Raw genomic sequence first — 20,782 nt, forward strand, 5'->3', positions numbered from 1 at the left:
AAAAATTGTTACTACCTCTCAAAAACGTCCCTTGTGCAATATATTTTAAGTATGATAATTAAAAGGTACGGAAATTAGAGAAATATTTTTGTGACATTTAAAATAAATTTTAATGAAGTTATATTCTCACAAACAATAATTAAACTAACAAAATTTGGTTTTAGCAACCCTGTCTTTGTGGTATACTCTTACATGTTTTGTATTAACTTTTCTATAACTGCAACTCATTTTAAACAAAAAAAAGTTACCTCATGGTGGAAAAAATTAATTCATATGTCCTTACTAAATAAATACCATTCATTATTTTTTAAGGAGCTAAAAGACTGGAGAATTCCTAAGGATTAAACAAAATACCTGAATAATATCCTGTCTATACTAGTACCATCCTATGGAGATTCAATGAGTATACGTCAGAAAAAAAAATAAAACAATTTTTTTCAGCTGGTGTGTGTTGTGGGTAAAAACTAAAAAAGAATGGCATTGGTCTACTTGGCAGTGAAGTCTGAGGAATAAACTTAAACACTTTAAGACTGAGTTTTTCTATTTGCAAGAACAAATTAACATTCCAATTGCCTCATGAAATGACACAGACATCTTAACGACTAATGGATTCAGTGCTGGTAAAGAATATCACATCTCTTAGCAGAGCATGTTATGAACTCAGTTCAGCATCAGAAACTAGCTACAAGGGTAATATGAAATGCATCACATGCCCATTTTTGAAAACAGTATAGACCATACTCAGAAAAATAACCCTGCTTACAAAACTACAGAATGTCATTTTTTAAGGAAAAGAAAATAAGAAAAATGAAAACTTCTACCTTTGAATTTAAGCACAAAATCAATATATAAAAGAAAGAATTCAGCTGTGTCCTGAATGTTTTCCCTCTTGAAGCTTTTTAATGAATTCATGAAAAATAAGTGTAATTATGCTTTTAAAAAAACCTTTCACAAAATTTACACCTTCATATTGTCATGTTGTCGTTGCCTTTTCACTGGTAAAGATACCCTGTAAATTCTTTTTTCTATGCTCTTTTTTTCTTGGTCTTCTTAGTCAGAGAATCTAAATCCTACTTCTGGCTCTAGTTCTGAAAGCGTAAGGGACCCTGCCGGCAAGCCACTTGAATTCTCTGAAACTTGTTCTTTCTTACAAAATAGGGTTTTGATAAAAAAGCAGCAGCTCTCCTACAGGGATGTTCTGATGACTAAGAGTATGTAAAATTTCTTTAGAGAATGCAAAGCTATTTTCAAATGTTAATGAGTGGGGTTTTTTTTTTACATACATCTTTATTTTCCGTCTATACAACCTATCAATCTTGTCTTTATTAATGACCAAATCTTGATGACTTCACTTCAAAACTTTCATATATCTATTCCCCTAGATTATGCAGAGCCATTTTCCTCACCAGCCCACCGTCACCCCTTTCCCCCCACCCCACTCCCCACTCTTGACTATTATCCAACTCCCAACAAACAGAGTTGATTTTTCATTGCTAGGGTGAAACTTCCCCTATGTAAATGTAATCATGTCTCCTGTTTTGTTTTGTTTTGTTTTGGGGTCACACCTGGTGATACTCAGGGTGTTACTCCTGGCTCTATATTCAGGAATCATTCCTGGTGATTTTGGGGGAACACATGGAATGCCAGGGATGGAACCCGGGTCAGCTACGTGCAAGGCAAGCACCCTACCCCTTGTCCTATCCCTCAGGTCCCTGTCTTTCTACTCTTTATGGCTTCAAATCCCATCTAGAATAAGACCTCAGTGCCATCATCCTTTCGCCCTGCCTACCTTCTCGCCTTCACTTCCTGCTGTTTCTTTCTTCTATGTCACAGATTCATTATTCCGTGGCTGCGTTTTTTTCCTGCCACCATGCATTTGCACATTCATTCCTCCTGCCTAACATATCCTCCTCCCACTCAGCATCTCTGAGTACATTTTTTTTTACCCCTGCAGAATCTTCTGCTGGGAAAATTCGACTTGTTTTTTTACAGCTCAGTTCAAAATCTCTCCCTTTCACATCCTCCCTTCCTATTTGGTTCAGATCTCCTTGTGCATTTTCATTTTACCTGCTGTGCCACTTTCAAAGTGTCAGTTCCTAAAGAGAGTCAATCTCTCTGTTCATGTGGCTAGCTCAAATGCCTGTACCTAGTAAACACTTAACCATTTTTGTTGCACAAATGTTTTCTAGTATTCTTAATCCCTGAACTGTTTTTATTTTATAAATCTTGCTTTTCAATGATCACAACCTTTCATCATTTCTGTAACACAGTTCATTAAACATCCTCTTTTTCTGGTGCGAGTAGTCGTGATGACCTTAGCCTGGCACACATTACTGTGTCCCATAGAACAGCAATGCTTAGATTAGTTTCTTTTGTAATTAGGAGGAGCAGAGAGTTACTCAAACTAAGTCAAGGAAAGAGATCGAAATGGGGGTTGTCCTTAAGACACTGCAGAGTATTGTGGGATCCCCGCCCAGGAAGCCTCCTGGGAAATGAGGCCAGTGCAGGGCAGCTCTCGTCACATCATCATATCTTTCTATACATGTGCGCTGTTCTTTTCCTCTCAGCTCCATCTGTTTGCAATTTCCTGATCACTTGACCGTGAATTTTGCCTGCTATTCAAGTCCCCTCCATCCTGGCCCCCGTTGTGCCTACTACTTCTTTCTCTCTTTTCTCAAATTTCAAATCCACATCAGAGGACTCTAGTGGACACTGCTCAACTACCTGAGTCAAGCTACATTCATTAATTCGCGCATTAAATATTTATGCAACCGTTAGGAGATGCCCGGCATTCTAGATAAATGCAGTAGAAGAGAAAGCTGAAAATCAGCTGCTGTCATAAAGCTTACATTCTGTTGGCCACAGACAAGGCACAGTGGTTGCAATCCTTAGACCAGATGTCACCTCTCAGCAGCAGCCTCTGTGGTCAGAGGGAGAGAGGGACTGTTGTGTGTCCTCCTCCACAACAAAGATGAACAGGGAAAAACCTTTGAAAGGTGACCTGGAAGGACATAGAAGAACTCTAGTGCTCTTCAATGTATTCTCCTGTTCGTCACTCATCTTTGTATCTCCTTTCCTAACTGTATATCATACAGGGGTTTGAAAATATTCTTTTAAGCTTCTTTGGTCTGCCCAAGGCTCTATGTCATTTGAGTGCACTTCTCTGCCTCGGTATCTTGAAGGTAATTAGGAATTATTTTTCCTGAAAGAAAACCTAGGCTTTGCAGTGTTTTATTGTTGTGCCTGGAGAATGTTCCAGCAAGCTGGCTAAGCTTTCCCTTGTGATTTAAGTGTATTGGCTCACTTTGCAAATCCTACATGTTGCTGTTCCCTAGAAGTGGGGGAGGGTAACGACTTTTTTCAGATTAACAATCATTTATTGTATTAACATGTTCATTTTATAAATGTACAATTTGCATTAACAGGGAAAAAATTAGTTCGATGGATAAGACAGAATATTGGACACAAGAAAGCAATCGGAAAAACAGTCAGTTCTAGTGGGGGTAAATGTTGCTGCTCCTGGAGGTGACAAGGTACGGTACCTTGATATACCAGAAGTTTAAACTACTGGGGTCTGAGTGATAGTACAGCGGACAGGACATTTGCCTTGCAAATGACCCACCCAGGCCTCGATCTCCAGCATCCCATATGGTACCCTGAGCACCGTCAGGAGTTATTCCAGAGTGCAAAGCCAGGAGTGGCATTGAGCATTGCCGGTGTGGCAATCAATCAATAAATAACTAAGAAGAAAACAAAAAGAAATCCCAAAAGTTAACATTATTATAAGGATATTAACCCAGATATTTTTAAAAAATGGAACTGCTAAATGACTTTAGAAGTCTTTTTTTGTGACCTATAAGATCCACTAAATATCATCTTTCCACATGAGTCTACTTGTCTGTCTGGGAGCATGTGTGCCTGTACAGAATGGTTGTGTGGGCACAAAAATTCTTCATGATATATTATTCTTCCTGTTTTTTGATAACACATCTTGATTTATTTGTAGTTCATTTTTCTCTCTCCTTCCTACCTCTCAACTTTATTTCTCCCTTCTCTTTTCCCAGCTCTGGAAGCAGTTTGTTTTCCCTGAATTGCTTGGATAGTACTAAAGTCAACGTTTTATGACTGGTTCCACCAGTTAACTGGCTAAAATCGGAGAAAAATACCCCAGGACCAGATGACCACTTGGCAGCAGACCTAAAACTCAGTTAACTGTCAACGGGGAAGAAGTAATGAATGAATCTGCCATGTGGCCCTAACTGGAAGGTTTCCTGCAGGAGTGAATAACTGCCACCATGAGATGCCATCGTACTTAAAACTACACTACCTAAATGCACAAGGCATTCTACAAACTGCATAATGATGATAGGGATTTTTTTTTATTGGAAAGTGGTTGCAGTGTACAACCATGTCAAGAAAACCTAAAAGACATCTACAGTCAAGAAACCTGCTCAGGGACAGGGAAATAGTACAGCAGGGAAGGTGCAGCTGACCCAGTTTCAGTCGTTGCCACCACATCTCACCTCAGCAACGAGTGACCCCTGACCTCAGAACCAGGAATAAGTCCTGAGCACTGCCAGGTATGGCCCAACTCCTGATTTTCCTCTCCTGTTCAAGGACTCACCCTGCCACCCTCTTCCTCATTTTGCTAAGATAACAAGAGATTTTAAAAAATTCATTCTGCTTATTGAGCCCTGGTGAGGGCTAAGTACTGGGAATACAGCTAAATGAAAGAATGCTTGCCGTCTTCGAATTTACATTCCAGCAAAAATGGGAAAATCGAACAAATATCTGACATGTATGCAGAATGGGGAAAGGTGAAGTACTGTTGGGGGGAAAAATTATAGTCAGGCAGATGGAGAATGGGAATTGCAATATTAAATAGGATGGCCAGGTAAGCTAAGTCTTTTGAAATAGCTTCACATTTTTTTAATTCTTGATTTTAAAAAGCAGAGAGAAATTACTTTGTAATCCTCCCACTATAAAGAGGTGAAATACTAGTTTAATTGCTTTAGAACATATATTAGGTCCCCCCACCTGGTTTTAGGATTTTTATGTAGTTCTATTCTGCAAAGTTTAAAAAAATCTTAAGTCAGTTCATTGTTTGCAGGTTGCCTATGACTACTTTAATTAATTCCTTTAAAATTTCAACTTTCAGAAGTATCTGATAATCTTGGGCATTAGAAGACATGTCCCTAGAAGTTAATGATGGCACAAGAAGAAAATATTCTAGAAATTTCCAAAACCCTCTTGGAACAAATCTGATTTCAGTCATACCAGACTAATCAGAAAAATCATGCATGCATGGGGCTCTATTTCAACTATACCAAATGACAGCTAACCAACTGTATTTCTGAAGTAATATGTGATTTTCATTAGGTTTAAATTTTCTGCATTGCTTTGCTTAATTTATGGTTGGTTTTATTTCAGGGTGGGGAGGGGCACACCGGATGGAGCTCAGAACTTATTCCTGGCTCTGTGCTCAGGGGTCAAAACCATCAGCTTAGCCAATCATACTGATGATTGGCTGTGCAAATCTAGGTTGGGCACTAGAATCCTCTGATTCCAATTAAATTAGAATATGTGGGGTTAGGACCCAGCTGTATTTCCAAAATTCCAATTACATGAGATTTCATGCATAACCTAGGCAGGAACCTCTGGATTTTGCCTATCAACTAACAACTTCCTGGCCTAAGGGTCCTTTAAGGACACTAGCAATTTATTCTTTCTACAGAGACTTCTGCATTCACCTCACTTCCTCATTATTTCAATTATTTTTCTTCCCTTCTAATATGCTTCTGCCTGAGACCTGCCAACAAAATCCAGAAAGGTTGTCGAGTCTTATTGGGGTCCAGTGCTGGGCGAGGTTTCCAAGCCTCTGCTACAAAACACACAGCTCCAGTTACCTGGATATTGCCCACTCATCACTTCTGCTGCTATTCTGCACTTCTCTGGGGCCTCCACACACTCTGCCAGTCTGGCTGTCTTTCATGCTGTTGCCACACTCATGCCAGCCCCAGGCTGTCATGCTCGGGCCCTCAGTCCGCTAAGGAATGTGCCTTCTTTTGGCATTTAAGTGAGCATGTAATGTGACACATAAGACATTTCATCTGCTGACTTCAGCTCTTTGTTTTTGCTTTTATTTGGGGGTCACACTAGGTGGTGCTCAGGGGCTGCCCCTGGATCTGTGTTCAGGAGTCATTTCTGGTGACATGCTTAGAGACCATATATGGGCTGGGAATTGAAGATTAGTGACATTTGATGCAAGCTCCTTAGCCCATGTACTATCTTTCTGGCCCCAGGCCTTTACTCTTTTCAATTTTATTTTCCTTATCACTACACAGTTCTCCCAAGGTAGAAACACCCCCTCACACACACACCCACACACACCCTTAATATTACAATATTTCCCTAGATATACTTGCTAAATATTTTACTTTTATACAATTTTAAATGATTTTTATTTATTTTCCTTCCCTCTCTCATCTACCTCTTACCCCCCTGTGTGTGTGTGTGTGTCTGTGTTTATTGCAATGATTTGAGGACATAGGTACTTGGTTGTGCTGCTTGCACACTTTGTTGCCATATGCCAGAGATTGCACAGTTTCTTGTAGCTTGGGGATGGGGGATGGGGGGCCGTGACAAATGGCAGCAGCACCAGCAGGATTGAGTTTGGCACATTGGCCAGTGGCAAGGATCGAACTCTAGACCTGACTCTTTGCCACTGAGGATCCCTAGGACCTCTAAATATATTCTTTTTTTTGCTCGAGTGGGCCCAGTAACGTCTCCATTGGAGACTTTGTTGTTACTGTGTCTGGCATATCGAATACTCTCGGTAGCTTGCCGGGCTCTCCAAGAGGGGCGGAGGAATCGAACTCGGGTCGGCCATGTTGGCCGCTTGTAAGGCGAACGCCCTACCCGCTGTGCTATCGCTGAGATAGCACAGCGGGTCGGGCGTTTGCCTTGCACGCGGCCAACCCGGGTTTGATTCCCAGCATCCCATAGGGTCCCCTGAGCACCGCCAGGAGTAACTCCTGAGTGCAGAGCCAGGAGTAACCCCTGTGCATCGCCAGGTGTGACACAAAAAGGAAAAAAAAAAATATTCTTTTTTAATCTAGATAAATCCTTACTCATTTTTTATATCTTAGTTATTTAGGTCCCTACTTCAATTATCATTCCCTTAGTCCCCTTGATTTCAGTGCTCTTCACAATGCATTATGCCAGCTTTAGTGTTTATGTGCCTGGTTCTCCTGGCTCTCCAGTATAAAATCTGGGTTTTTTTTTTTTTTTTTTTTTTTTTTGGCTACAGGTACCAGGAGTTGTAACAAGCAACAGGAAAATATGGTGGTGAGAGTAAATGGGGTTGACATAATACTTATAGGATGACAAGAAACTATGGCTAGGATGAGATGATCAGATTTTATGTTGTAATACAAACAATAGCTTTATTCAATTTGTACTCCAAATTCTAGAAGAAACGTAATTATAATGTTAGAGGAATGTGTAGAAACATAGGAAAGCAGGCATTAAAGACAGAAGCAGGGACTGGACCAATAGTACAATTACACTTTTGCCTTGCAGGCAACCAACTCCCAGTTCAGTCCCCAGTACCATATATTGTTCCCTGAGTTACTGCCAGGAGTAATCCTTGAGCACAGAGCCAGGAGTAAGCCCTAAGCACTGAGAGGTGTGGGTCCAAAATCCAAAAAACAAACTCCAGAGAAGTATTTTTGATGATGTTTAACTAAAATCAATTGTGTCCACTTTCATATTAATCCACAACCTGCCCTTCTGTCACAATAAAAACAAAAACAAAAACAAACTATTTTTGCCTTTCAGAGTCTGGAGAAGCCTGAAGTACAAGAGGCATGAGTGTGACTTTAGGTGGGGCCAAAGCAAGAATATAGCTGGTTGTCTTGCACACATTGACTGGGGTTTGATCCCTGCTACCACATATGGTACCCCCAGCGTACTAGGAGTGATTCCTGAGCACAGGGCCTGAGCACTGGAGGATATGGCATAAAAAGAACAACGATCAAATACAACATTTTTTTTTAAAAAGTATGACGTTAGAATTAGATGTTCATATGAAAGATAGATGGTCTGGGCAAAGCTTCCTTTTTAGGGAACATTGGAAATGTTTTTTATATGTGCCTTGTTTCCTCCTCTGTAAAGCATGCATAGCAATAGTACTCATAGCCTCAGAAATAGCACAGTTTAAGGCACTTGCCTGCTATGAAACAGACTTGTTAGATCCCAGTACCACATGATCCCTCAGGCACCACTAGAAACAGCCCTGGAGGACCCCCAGTCACTGTTTGGTGTGGCCCTGGAGGTCTCTAGCACCAACAACATGACCTGGATAATCTCTGGAAATGCAGGAAAGGCAGGTTCTACATAGCACTACATCCTCGGGCCTTTCATTGAACTACCCAACTGGTTGAACATCACCAGGAGTAGACCTGCGCTCCCAAGAGTACCTCTTGGGAGGCCCCAAACAAACAAATAAATAAAATACTATGCAGCAATTTTTTCTTTTTATTCTTTAGATTTATTTATTGAATCACCGTGAGAATAGTTACAAAGCTTTCAGGTTAAGTCTCGGTCATACAATTATCAAACACTCATCTCTTCACCAGTGCATATTTTCCACCACCGAGAACCCCAATATACCCCCCATCTCACCCCTCTCCCTGCCTGTGAGGCAGATGATTTCCACTTAACTCTTTCTCTACTTTGATTACATTCATTATTTTGACAAAAGATGCGCCATTATTATTTGGAATTTCCCCCCAACAATCAAACATGCTGAAAAGGCACTGTAGCACTGTCCTCCCGTTGTTCATCGATTTTGCTCAGGCGGGCCCAGTAACATCTCCATTGTGAGACTTGTTGTTGCTGTGTTTGGTATATCGAATATGTCACGGGTAGCTTGCCGGGCTCTCTGAGAGGGGCGGAGGAATAGAACCTGGATCAGCCGGGCCGGCTGCGGGCAAGGCAAACACCCTACTACTGTGCTATTGCTCCAGCCTTCTGAAAAGGCATCGTGAAATGATTTGTTTTTTATTGCTGGTTATAAAGAGCATTTGATGCCGCGTGGCCTCAATAGTCACTATGCAAATTTGGATTTCTGATATTTTACTAATTAAGCCTGGAGGGATTTCTGCCAGAAGCCACATAGTTCCGAGATTGGTTTGTGTGCCTCTGAGTCCATGGTCGCGCTGGAGAGCTGCTGGTGGAGGGCAACTCGTGGTCTCGTGGGGCAAGAAGGACATGCCCATTCCGCACCAATCCCATGAGGCCACAGTTACCCCATCACTGCCGGCTCATACCTGGCTGTCCAATAAGCTCTGAGGCGGTGGTCACGGGGGGTGGGAGGAGTGGAAGAGACAGACACCTTTTCCCTCTCCCGGGTGGGGGGGGCATGGCACCATAGCGTAATGCATAGTCCATTCACCTTTCTGTCAGAAGCTACACAGCAATTTTTTTAAATGATGTAGATCTATAGTGCCGAAATTCTGAGTGAGGATAGTAAACTAAATTGTGTTTGCCTTAATTATGATTTGAATGAAAAGATTTTTTTAAGTTGATTTATGTTTGGGGCCAGAAAGATAGTACAGCAGGTAGGATGTTTGCTTTGTATGCAACTGACCTAGTTTAGATTCCCAGAGTCACCGCAACAGCATCAAAAGAGAAAGAAAAGAAAACACTTTCTAAATTTTAAAATAAATTGTCATAATTATAAAATGCATCCTGGTCCTGGCAAGCTATCGAGAGAGTATTCAATATGACAAACACAGTAACCAGAAGTCTCATAATGAAGACGTTACCGGGCCCGCACGAGCAAATCGATGAACAACAGGAGGACGGTGTTTGTGTTTGTTATCCTGATCTTTAATTTTGATTTCAGCGTTTGCCATAATTCATTGCAAGTCTGTGACCAGGACATCTCTTGATCTCCTAAAATACTTAGGCAGAGAACACAGTGCTGTAGTTCAATTACACATATAGAAGCAACTACATTCCTTATGAGAGGAAAAACAAAGTAATTACCTTGTATAATCTTTGATTACTGTTGATTGAAAACTAAAATAGTTTGACATGTCATACCATAATTCAACTAGCAGTCAGTTTTCCCGGGCTGTGTTTTGTTGGTTTGGGTTTTGTGGGGTGAGGCACTTCCATGTGACTTGCCAGAGGGCCCAAAACCCCTCTTGTTGATTCTTGGCCAACTGGTCAGAGGTTCAATGTCAGGGCCCAAGGACACGGTGCTGCTCAGGCCCTGCGCTGCTACGGGCTCCCCAAGCCACCTGGTGGTACCTGGGGGACCCCTGGAGTCACACCCAGTCCAGCAGTGCTCAGGGGACTCCAAGGATGCACCCAGATATGCCAGGAGGGATCATGTCGTACTAGGGATTGAATCAGGGTGGGCCATCTGGATAGCAAGTACCTTAACCCCTATACAGCTCTCCAGCATGTAGTGCCAACTTTCTAAACTGCCAGCTTTGTGGGGGTTTTTTGATTTCTGCTATGAAAACATATTTATTTCTTATGAGTTAAAGCAGACTTAAGTTTGTGTTAAGAAAAATTTATTTATTTATTTATTCATTTATTTATTGCTTTTTGGGTCATACCTGGCAATGCACAGGAGTTATTCCTGGCTCTGTGATCAGGAATTATTCCTAATGGTGCTTGAGAGGCTATATGGGATGCTAGGAATCGAACTGGGATCAGCAGTGTGCAAGGCAAACACCCTACCTGCTGTGATATCGCTCCAGCCCCTATGTTAAGAAAACTTCTGACTTTTTTCTGTTTATTCAACGAACATAAGAGTATGTTCACTTAAAATGTTTTTGGATTAAGATTGGGGGGATTTATGCCATTATAAGATGATAAAATATGATTTCATAAGTCTAAATTAGAAATCTATTAGTGTTTACAATATTTTTGTTTTAACATTATGACACCTCAGAGTTCCCAAGGGATTCATAAGACTCATAACATTGTGAGTCTTGTAATATTATAACACCTCAGAGTCACCAAGAGACTTTTAGGTGCTTTTTGGAACTCGTGGTATAAGGTTAATAGAGAATCTGAGTTCTATTTTTATTTTAATCTTAATTTTACCAGAAGAGGATATTATTTGATTCATCAATATTTACTCTATATTCTAATAATATGGCACAGGGGGCAGAAAGAACTTATGAATCCAACTTCTAAATTCCAATAAGAAAATTTTTATCCATCTTATTTGCCTATTATAGGAGTCTTTTGAATAAGTTGAAACAATTAAGACACCCTAATTCAATCCCTAATACCACATGATCCCTCCTGGCATACCTGGGTGCATCCTTGGAGTCCTCTGAGCACTGCTGGGCTGGGTGTGACTCCAGGGGTCCCCCAAGGTGGCTTGGGGAGCCCTTAGCAGCACAGGGCCTGAGCAGCACCATGGGCCCTGACATTGAACCTCTGAGTCCCAGAAAACTAAATGAATAATTTCGTTTTGTTACATTTGCAACTAGGTTGAAGATTTCCTCAGTGGTTTTGTTGCTTTTATTTACTCATTTCTTTGCGTGATAGGATTTAACCCAGGACCTCACCCCTGCAGGGCAAATGCACTACTGCTGAATTACAGGCCCAGCCCTCATCTGAAGGTTTCTAATCTACAAGCAAACTATTTTTGTTAATATAGTATCAAATTATCTTTTGCTTCAGGTGCATCTTTGAGATGTAAAATGGAGCTATGGGTTCTTTTGGGATCATCCTTTAAAAAATATTGCTTTTAATGTGTAATTTGTCTAAATTTTAATATAGTATTAATGGAAAATTTAAAGAATCACTTAGTGGGGTCGGGGGAAATAATGCAGAGGTCAGTGGCCCATGCTCTGTATGCAATAAGACCCGAGTTAGAACCCTGGCACCACATGGTCCCCAGAACACTCTGCGGTGTTACACTGAAGGGTTACACTGCTGAAGCGGTTCTGGTGACCCACATGTCTCTAAGCAGCTCAGAATAGCTCTGAGACTTGGACCCTAGTATTGAAGAGATGTGCCTTGATGGCCAGTTATTGTTGGGAGTGACCCCAAGACCCTCTGAGTATTTCTAGAAATTCTTCTACTCCCCTACCCTACATAAAGTCACCTCCCACTTTACCATCCTCACAAAATAAAAGTATATTATTTTATGTTTTTGCATAACACTTCTCTTTACATATTGTTAGATACTTTGAAGCATTATAGTTTTACTATCATAGTTCTCTTTATATTTATGCATCAACTAGGTTGTGTTTTATTCTTTAAAAAACAGGCATGGCGATAGACATATGAAGGGAATGAAGTAAAGGAAAAGTAGTCATTCTCCAAAATGGCTGAATCTTCCCAGATTTCTCTTTTTACGACCCACACTATGCTTTGCTTGAACAGCAAATGGCAAAGCTAGCTTCAAGTAATGCACTCTTTTGTGCAAGTCCAAATTGACCTTGTTCAACCTAAGCTCTGGCCATTTTAGTTGATTTCTCTCTAAGGCTTAGACCATATTCAACAAACATGTGGATCTTTGATTTATTGGTCACACACAAAAGCTAAACATCTTAGAGGAGGATAAAACTCATCTTTGTTTCAGCTTGTGTTAACAGGAAGAGCTGTTTTAGTCCCACAGAGATGCTGAACTTTATTTTGAACTTATTGCCTGGTTCCTTCGAGCAGAGGGATCAATATTTTGAAGATTTTTTTCTGGTGAAGTGTCCCATCAGCCACAGTGGGATGAATCAAGCATTATTTGGCTTTAGCAACTCCTGTCCTCAATGCTTCTTTCAAAAATGATTAAAAATCAATCATATTTGCTTAGTAATATACTTGTATTTTGTGTAAAAGACATGAATTTTATTATTTTTAAATCCTTGACTTTTCTTGTTCATAAAATTAATATAGGCTCAAAATCAAGTGAGGGACTGGAGAGATAATACAGCAGTTATGATACTTTCCTTGCATGCTGCTGACCTGGCTTTGATCCCAGCACCCTGTATGATCCCCTGAGTCCAACAGGAGTGGTCTCTGAGCAGAGAGCCAGGAGTAAACTCTGAGCTCCATCACACGTGACCAACCCCCCTTCACAAAACTCCCTTACCTTAACTCCATCCTATACTAAGTTCCTCCTTACTTAAGGGAGCTTCTTTTCTCTTCTACTTTCCAATACACTTTTCTACTTTCCAACTCTGAGTCTAAGTGTCTTTGTTGGGATGCTGGGAACCCAAGATGTTTTTCACTGGGAATCACGTATGAATAGAGACCTGCCTGCTGCTGCCATTTCCTCATCTGCATCAATATCTATACTTCAATTTTTTTTTGCTAGATAGCACTTCAGGATATACATGCACTTAAGTTAAATGTACATAAGGATAATATAGGAGTAAGGCGTTTGACTTACAACCCCCACCCCAACCCCTGTTTGAATCCCAGCACACTTAGTTCCCCAGCACTCCTGAGCACAAAGCATAAGCACCCTGGGAATGACCCTAAAACAACACAAAGAAAATTAAATGTGCTTACTTAAATAGCCTGCATGGCAGAGCCAGGCAAGCTCCCATGTCGTATTCGATATGCCAAAAACAGTAACAAAAAGTCTCACAATGGAGACGTTACTGGTGCCCGCCTGAGCAAATCAATGAACAACAGGATGACAGTGCTACAGTGCTACAGTGCTGCTTAACCAGATCCAAAATGTTGGACACAGGAGTCGCTCCAGGTTGGCTTTTTATTTGTTGGTTAGTTTTCTTTCATTTTGTTTTACCAAATCAATGTTGCAGTGAATGTCTTTGTAAATATTCTATATATTCTCGGAGCACTATACTTCAAATCATTAAAAACTAATGGAATAAATATTGCTTTAATGTACTTATTCTTGTCAGCACTCCAGATTGATGTCACCAGCATACAAACTAGTAAAAAACAGCATTTAAAAAATGTAATACTTTTAGATCTTAAAAAGAAGAACATTTTCCTAGACTTTGACAATACTAACCTACAAGTGACCTTCCAACATGTTCTTTTATGAGTCATTGAATGATAGCAATAATGATTTCCTGACCATTATACAGCTCTTCAGTTTACAAAGTATTGTCACATCATTATCTCGTCTGACTTCACATCATTGTGATGTACGCAGGACAGGTTTATAAGGAAAAATGATGCTTACTTGGAAATGTTTCCTGCTTGAAACAGTTATATAAAGTGTAAGTCTTTGGTTCTGCTAACAGAAGGAATCAAAAGCCATTGTCATGACAGAGACTTAGATCATTCTGAACTCTTACCTAGGGGGGAAAAAACACTTATGTGTCTCTTCAGTAACTCGTGTGGCTAATTTACTATCTGGTTTTCAAGCATTTTTATTTAATTTTCTGATAGCCAAAGATTAAACTCACCAGGCATTTATTAGCTAAGTGCTCCAATAATTGCTACTCCAGAAACAAGTGTATAAAAGACATTTATGCAGCCATTAATGGTGGATAAGTTTCACTGCCACTTTTCCTCATTTAGAACTGGGAGAGCAGAGGTAAAAGAAAAGAAAATTCCACAGGATTATTGCCAAAAGCATGGTGTTTGCTAAAATCTTGGAAATCTCTGTTCTCACCTGTTATTTTTTGTACTCGTATGAGCCTTCCTTTGGCTGATACCTGTAGTGATGTACCTGCCAATAAATAAGGAAACCTCTCTCATTTCCCACACCCATGGTAGGAAGTTGATGTGTGTGAAGAAGGGGCTTTCATTGTTCTGTTACCTACTGCTCCGGGAAAAAAAGCAATCTTAAATAACACCGCTGTTACCATAGCGGCAAACTTATGTTGCCTTGTTAGTAGAACTGTCCCTGCCCTCAATTTAGCTGAGAATGCACTTCTGAACTTCCTCTCTTCTTATAGCTGTTGCAACATGCACACAACTTCAAAAATCAGTCTCCAGATCAGCAGTCTTTTGAGGTCTCTCTCTCTCAGATCAAGTACTGTTTGGTGAACAGAACGATTTCTAACCAAACATGATGCTACAGAATGGCTATAGCAAAACTTAAAAAAACAATTACTTCATAAAGAGAAATCAGACTGCTGATTTTACCCTGAAAGTCTGGTGCTGTTGTTCTCTTCCATCAGCAATTACAGGCAGCTAATCTGCCCTATCCTTTCTGTCCAATATTACTTTGTACTGCTCCCAGGGGACTTGAGCGTTAAAGGCAAGCTGGTTTCTTTGTTGTCCTGTGTTTAATATCTAGCTCATTTCCACCTCTCTGCATTCCCTTGCATCGTTCTCCTTCCTGCCAGTCCTTCTGTTCTCTTGCCCATCAGAATTCTAATCAAATTTTGAGAGCAATTTCTCCACATTCTTTATGAAGAATGCTGCTATGTCGGAGAGCTCCACTGCTGTCTGTACGCAGGCAAAGGTAAGCTCACTCTCTTTCTGCCCACCCTGGGGTCTTTCCCTCCCTACCTAGGGTTGAAGTATCAAACTGCTATTTTGGACTACTGTCTTTGTGATAAAGTAACCCATTTAATGGATTCAAATAATCACACTTGGAACCACAGTGTCCTATTTGTCTTTTCTGTTTTCTTATCCCTGGGGGTTACTTCCTGAACCAAGTAAGGGATTTGCAAATGAGCAGGGTTGAATTTTAATGCTTTTCTCTGGGCCTCTCAGAAGACTGTTAAAGCCAAAGTCAGCAACAACGGATTGCTTTCTTATGCAAGTTGTGTGTGGGAATAGTGTGTAGTTCCAGACTGATGGCAAATGCTCTGTCCTTCTTGTTTGATTAGCAAATTCCCTTTCACATCCAAGAATGACCTCTTGGCCACTGTGATGTTTATATAGCAGATAAACATTTGGACACATTTTACTGATTCAAGATATTTTAAGCATGAATGTTCCACAGCTGGTTAAAATTTCACTGATACCTACTAGTTTGATTAAATGTGTTTTTTAAGTCTAATAGTTTAAAGTGTTTCCAATTTAGGAAATAAGAAATATAAACAAGAAGTGTAGCATACCTGGAAGGTGAGCCTTTCTAATATAATTTTATTTCACTTCATTTCACAAGTCCTATGAAGTACCTAATTTCACACTGTAAGTTTTGTGTTACATGATAATAGTTTCATACGTTGATCAAAGAATTTCTAACTAGACCATAAACTTCCCAAGGGCAATAATCATTATACATGACTCCGTGATACTTTGTATAGTCTTGAGCATGCCAAATGCTCAACATGTATTTATTGACTAAAGCAAATCTTCCAAATTAGGTGCTGAAATGACAATGTAATAGACTATAAATCGGAGAGTACAGGAGGGTAAGGAATTTGCCTTGCACATAGCCAACCCAGTTCAAATCCCCAGCACCATACATACCCTAATCCGCAGTGATTCTTGAGCACAGAGCCAGGAGTAAGTCCCAAGCACCACCGCCGGTCTGGCCCCCAAACAATAAAACAAAAATTAAAAATTGTAGATGGGAGATGGTAAATTAGTCAGGGCCCTGGGGAAGAAACAAAGTTTACCCTAGATTGATTCTCTTCAAATGAAGATCCTACTTAAAAGGCTATTCAATAATGCTATATGGAAGAGATTAAGAAAAGAAACAAAAGTATGATGATTGGAAAACTTGGTACACAGATTCAGAATTGCCTGGAGTGGGGTGGGAGGGATAGTACAGCAGGTAAAATGCCTTGCGCAGCCGCAACAGACCCGCTTTTGATCTCCAGCATCCCAGAAGCACCACCAGGAGTGATTCCCCAGTGCAGAGTCAGGAGAAACACCTGAGCATCACCTGTGTCGTCTAAAAACAAACAAAAGAAGTATGGCGGAGCACTCAGTGACCAGCTACAAGAGAGCCCACTTTCTCCGGAGCTGAAGAGACAAACAAAAAAAACTTAGAATTAGCAGAGTCCTGGATGTGAGTGCTAGAACCAGAGGAGAGTATGTGGTTGGGGAGGACTGAAGCAGTGACTGTTGGGGTTAAGGTGCCACGACAGGAGATAGGGAAAGAGAGACACACCGCTGCCCCCTCAGCCTGTGTGTTCCAGCACAGCCAGTCATGGACCTGTGGTCAGCAAATTTCGCTCTTCTGAGGCCAAGGCACGCAGAGAAGGGTGTGAAAAGATGGGGGTGGAGAAACTTGGGCAGGACTGAAGTAGGGAGTTGGAGAAAAAGGGAAAGCAAAATAATCAGCATAGGTTTCTCTTATAATGGGAATATGAAAAAAAAACTGACTTATCACATATAGAATAAGAGAAGCCTAAAAACCCCAAAATACCATTGCAAAAGTCAGTCTGTGAGCTAAATTTGTACCCTTCACTAGCTCACCCTGAGTACAGTCTGAATAAAAGAATAAATGTTTGGTACTTTCAAATTTGTTTTAAGACAATAATTTAATAGATATAATATGTTTTATATAACATATTTACTACTCATGGCAGTGAATAAAATTCATTTACTGGCATAACTGCCATCACATTCAAAAGGGAGAGTTGTACTGATTAATGAGTACCCTCTGAGCTTTTTTTTTTGGTTTGGTTTTGGGTTTTTTGTGGGTTTTTTTTAACTATAAAGTAAAATGATAAAACAACAACTTACTCCTATGTGGAGGAATTGTCATGAATACTATTAAACCATTTTTTGTGAAGTAAAATAGTTTTATTTAGAAAAATGTAAGAGAGAGAAAATATTTAACACAGATTGTGATGCAAGCAATTGAGAAGCAGACAGATGCTTCTAATCAGTTTCTTTACATTTAAAAGAGAGGCATATTTGCACATTTCTTATGTTATTGCAGTGCTTCTTTGTGACCAAATAGGGGTTAATGAATATTGACATAAATAGAATTAGCAGTAGAAGACCCTAAAGGTCACGAAATCTGTCATCTCATTTTCAGTAGATAAAGAAACAGGATCCACAAGTTAAGTCACTTGGCCTCCATGATGCCTCTGTTGCAGTGCCAGACTTGAATGTAAATAGCAACCTCCTAAGATAGGCAACCTGACCTGTTGTTCTAAGAATGGTTCATTTAGCTTTAAGTAAGGGGCAAAAGAGCATAGAGGTTACAGTAGAGGTTTGAAAAAGCAGCTCTGGGTTCAAACTCAGCTGGATCCTAAGCAAAAGACAAATCCCTGCTGGGCTTTTGGCCCTACTGATCAGAAATGAATAAAAAATTAACAACTCATTTGGGTCGCGATGGGTTGACTGAGAGGTTTTTCCAGGAGTAGCTTATGCATTGCTTACTTTAAGAATTTTTTCTAACATAAGGCCAGAGCAATAGTACAGTGGGTAGGGCATTGACCTTGCATGTGGACAACTGTAGTTGAATCACCAACATCACAGAGCTCTGCCAAGAGTGATCCCTGAGCTCAGAGTTAGGAGTGAGCTCCAAGTAGAGCAGAGTATGACCCAAAATCCAAAAGAGAATAAAATATTTTTTTTCTAAAACAAATGACAAGTATAGCTTTGGAAACTTAACAATTCTGGCTTTTATACCAAACTGAACCAAGTAGTTGAATTTGTGATTAAACGGAAGTAACTTTTACAGTTTTTACAGAAAACTGAAAACTATCTGCTGGAGAAAGATAGCTACCTTTCTTTTCACTGACGACTTCTGAGGGAAATTCATAAACTTTTATAAAGTTTTCACAGAAATAATGGCTATTGTGCCAAAGAAAAAACTAGTGTAGGAAATTTATAAATATAAGTTTCTCAAAACATTATATGTGAAGACATTTCTGACTAACAAATTTTAAAGGTTGGATCCTCGCTAAACTGATTGATTTATTTGGTGTGGAGCCTCACCGGGTCCCACCTAGAGGTGCTCAGGGAACAAATGGTGCAAGGTCCACTGCAGGGAGCATCAATACCCTAACCTGAATTATCTAGTCCCTTATGCTACTTTTAGTTTGTTTTGGTTTGGTTTTGGGGCACACCTGGCAGTGCTCAAGGTTCACTCCTGACTCTGTGCTCAGGAATCACTTCTGGAAGTGGGGGATACATGGGAGAACAGGGGGTCAAACCTGGTTGGGCCACATATGAGCCAAGGGCCCTACCATCTGTGCTACCATTAAAGCCCTCCCAATACAAAAAAAATTTTTTTAAAGAGCTGGTTGCAGAGCTGACTTAAAATGAGTAGAGAATATCAATCAATAAACACCTCGATTTGGGGGATGGAGCAATAGTACAGCAGGTAGGGCATTTGCCTTGCTCGCGGCCCACCTGGGTTCGATTCTCAGCATCCTATATGGGCCCCTGAGCACCGCCAGAAGTAATTCCTGAGTGCATGGACCAGGAATAACCCCTGTGCATCGCCGGGTGTGACCCCAAAATTAAAAAAAAAATTAAATTAATAAGCACCTCAATTTGGAGTTGCATAAACGGTAGGATTTCAGAGATCTTTCTATGGTGGGATAAAGACATTTAATATGTGTTCAAGCAATTAGGTTCCTTCATGATACTGACTTCTTTTAAGTAGAAAATGCCAGTGACATCAGTGGAGGAAATGACAAGAAAATCGGAGGGTTCGCAAGTAGGCGGAGAGGGAACAGCAGCTCTTATTCTTAGACACTTAAAGTGAAGGAGTGTTGACGCCTTTTGAAGATGAAGGGTCACAGTGGGATTGGAGTCACCGTGGGATTTGGGGTCACAGTGGGAAGCCATTAGTTAGGAAAAAAGAAAATGTGAAAATTTCATGTGAAAACAGCAAAACTCCGTGTAGTTGGAGCTTCAGTGTTCACTCCAGGTTCTGGCAAAAGAGACAAGGCCTACTTTCTCCCTGAGTCCAAAGTGTGGGATGTTCTATTATCACAGATAAGATCCTTTTGTTTTTGTTAATGTTTTTTGTTTGAGGGCCACACCCAGTGGTGCTCAGAGCTTCCTCCTGGTTCTGTACTCAAGGATCACTGCTGGCAATGCTTAGGGAAGCATACACTCCTTTATTGCACTTTTACTAAGACAAGTTTTGGGGAAGGGTAGTTTGGGACTATTCCCAGTGTTGCTTAGGGCTTACTCTTGACTTTGTGCTCCAGGACCTCTCTTGGCAGTATTTGGAGGACTATATGTAGTGCTGGAGATTTGAACCAGAGTTGGCAGCATGCAAGACAAGCTCCTTTTCCTCTCTAGGTCACACAATACATGTTTTATCAAAATATTTTATTTAACCTTTATTCACCTTTAATGTCTACTTTCTTTCTTTTTTTTTTTTCCTTTTTAGGACTAGGGAGATGGTTCAAAGGAATTAAGTAAATGCTTTGCGTATGGAAACTGTGACCTAGATGCCTGGCACTGTGTGGTCTCCTAAGCTCTTCCTGGTGTGCCCCCCACCAAATCTTTTCATTTTATTCTACATACAGCATACCTATTAGTGGAACAGCTGCCATTATAGATTCTAAAAATTGGTTTTCAACAGTTATATGTTGCTAAATTTCATAACTATTCATGTGCTGTTCTGTTTCCAGTACTTTCAAATTATTTTCTGATGCCCACTCTATTGCATTTTTGAATAGGTTGTAAATCTTGTTAAAACCAATAAAAATATAATTTCAAAATGTTTCAAAAGCAATCCCTCATGTCACTGGAATCTCAAGTGTTTTCTCTTCAACTTTGTATAGTGCAAAGAGAATACTGATGAAAAATAATTTTATCTTTAAATATGACATTTTTGGTAATTACAGAAAGTAATTCATGATCACTTGAAAGAATTGAGAATATATATAAGGGAAAAATCGTATCCAAAATTTCATTATCCAAAGATAAAATATGACGAACA

Source organism: Sorex fumeus, unplaced genomic scaffold (genome assembly GCF_029834395.1).
Source record: "Sorex fumeus unplaced genomic scaffold, SorFum_2.1 ptg000018l, whole genome shotgun sequence".
Taxonomy (NCBI): domain Eukaryota; kingdom Metazoa; phylum Chordata; class Mammalia; order Eulipotyphla; family Soricidae; genus Sorex; species Sorex fumeus.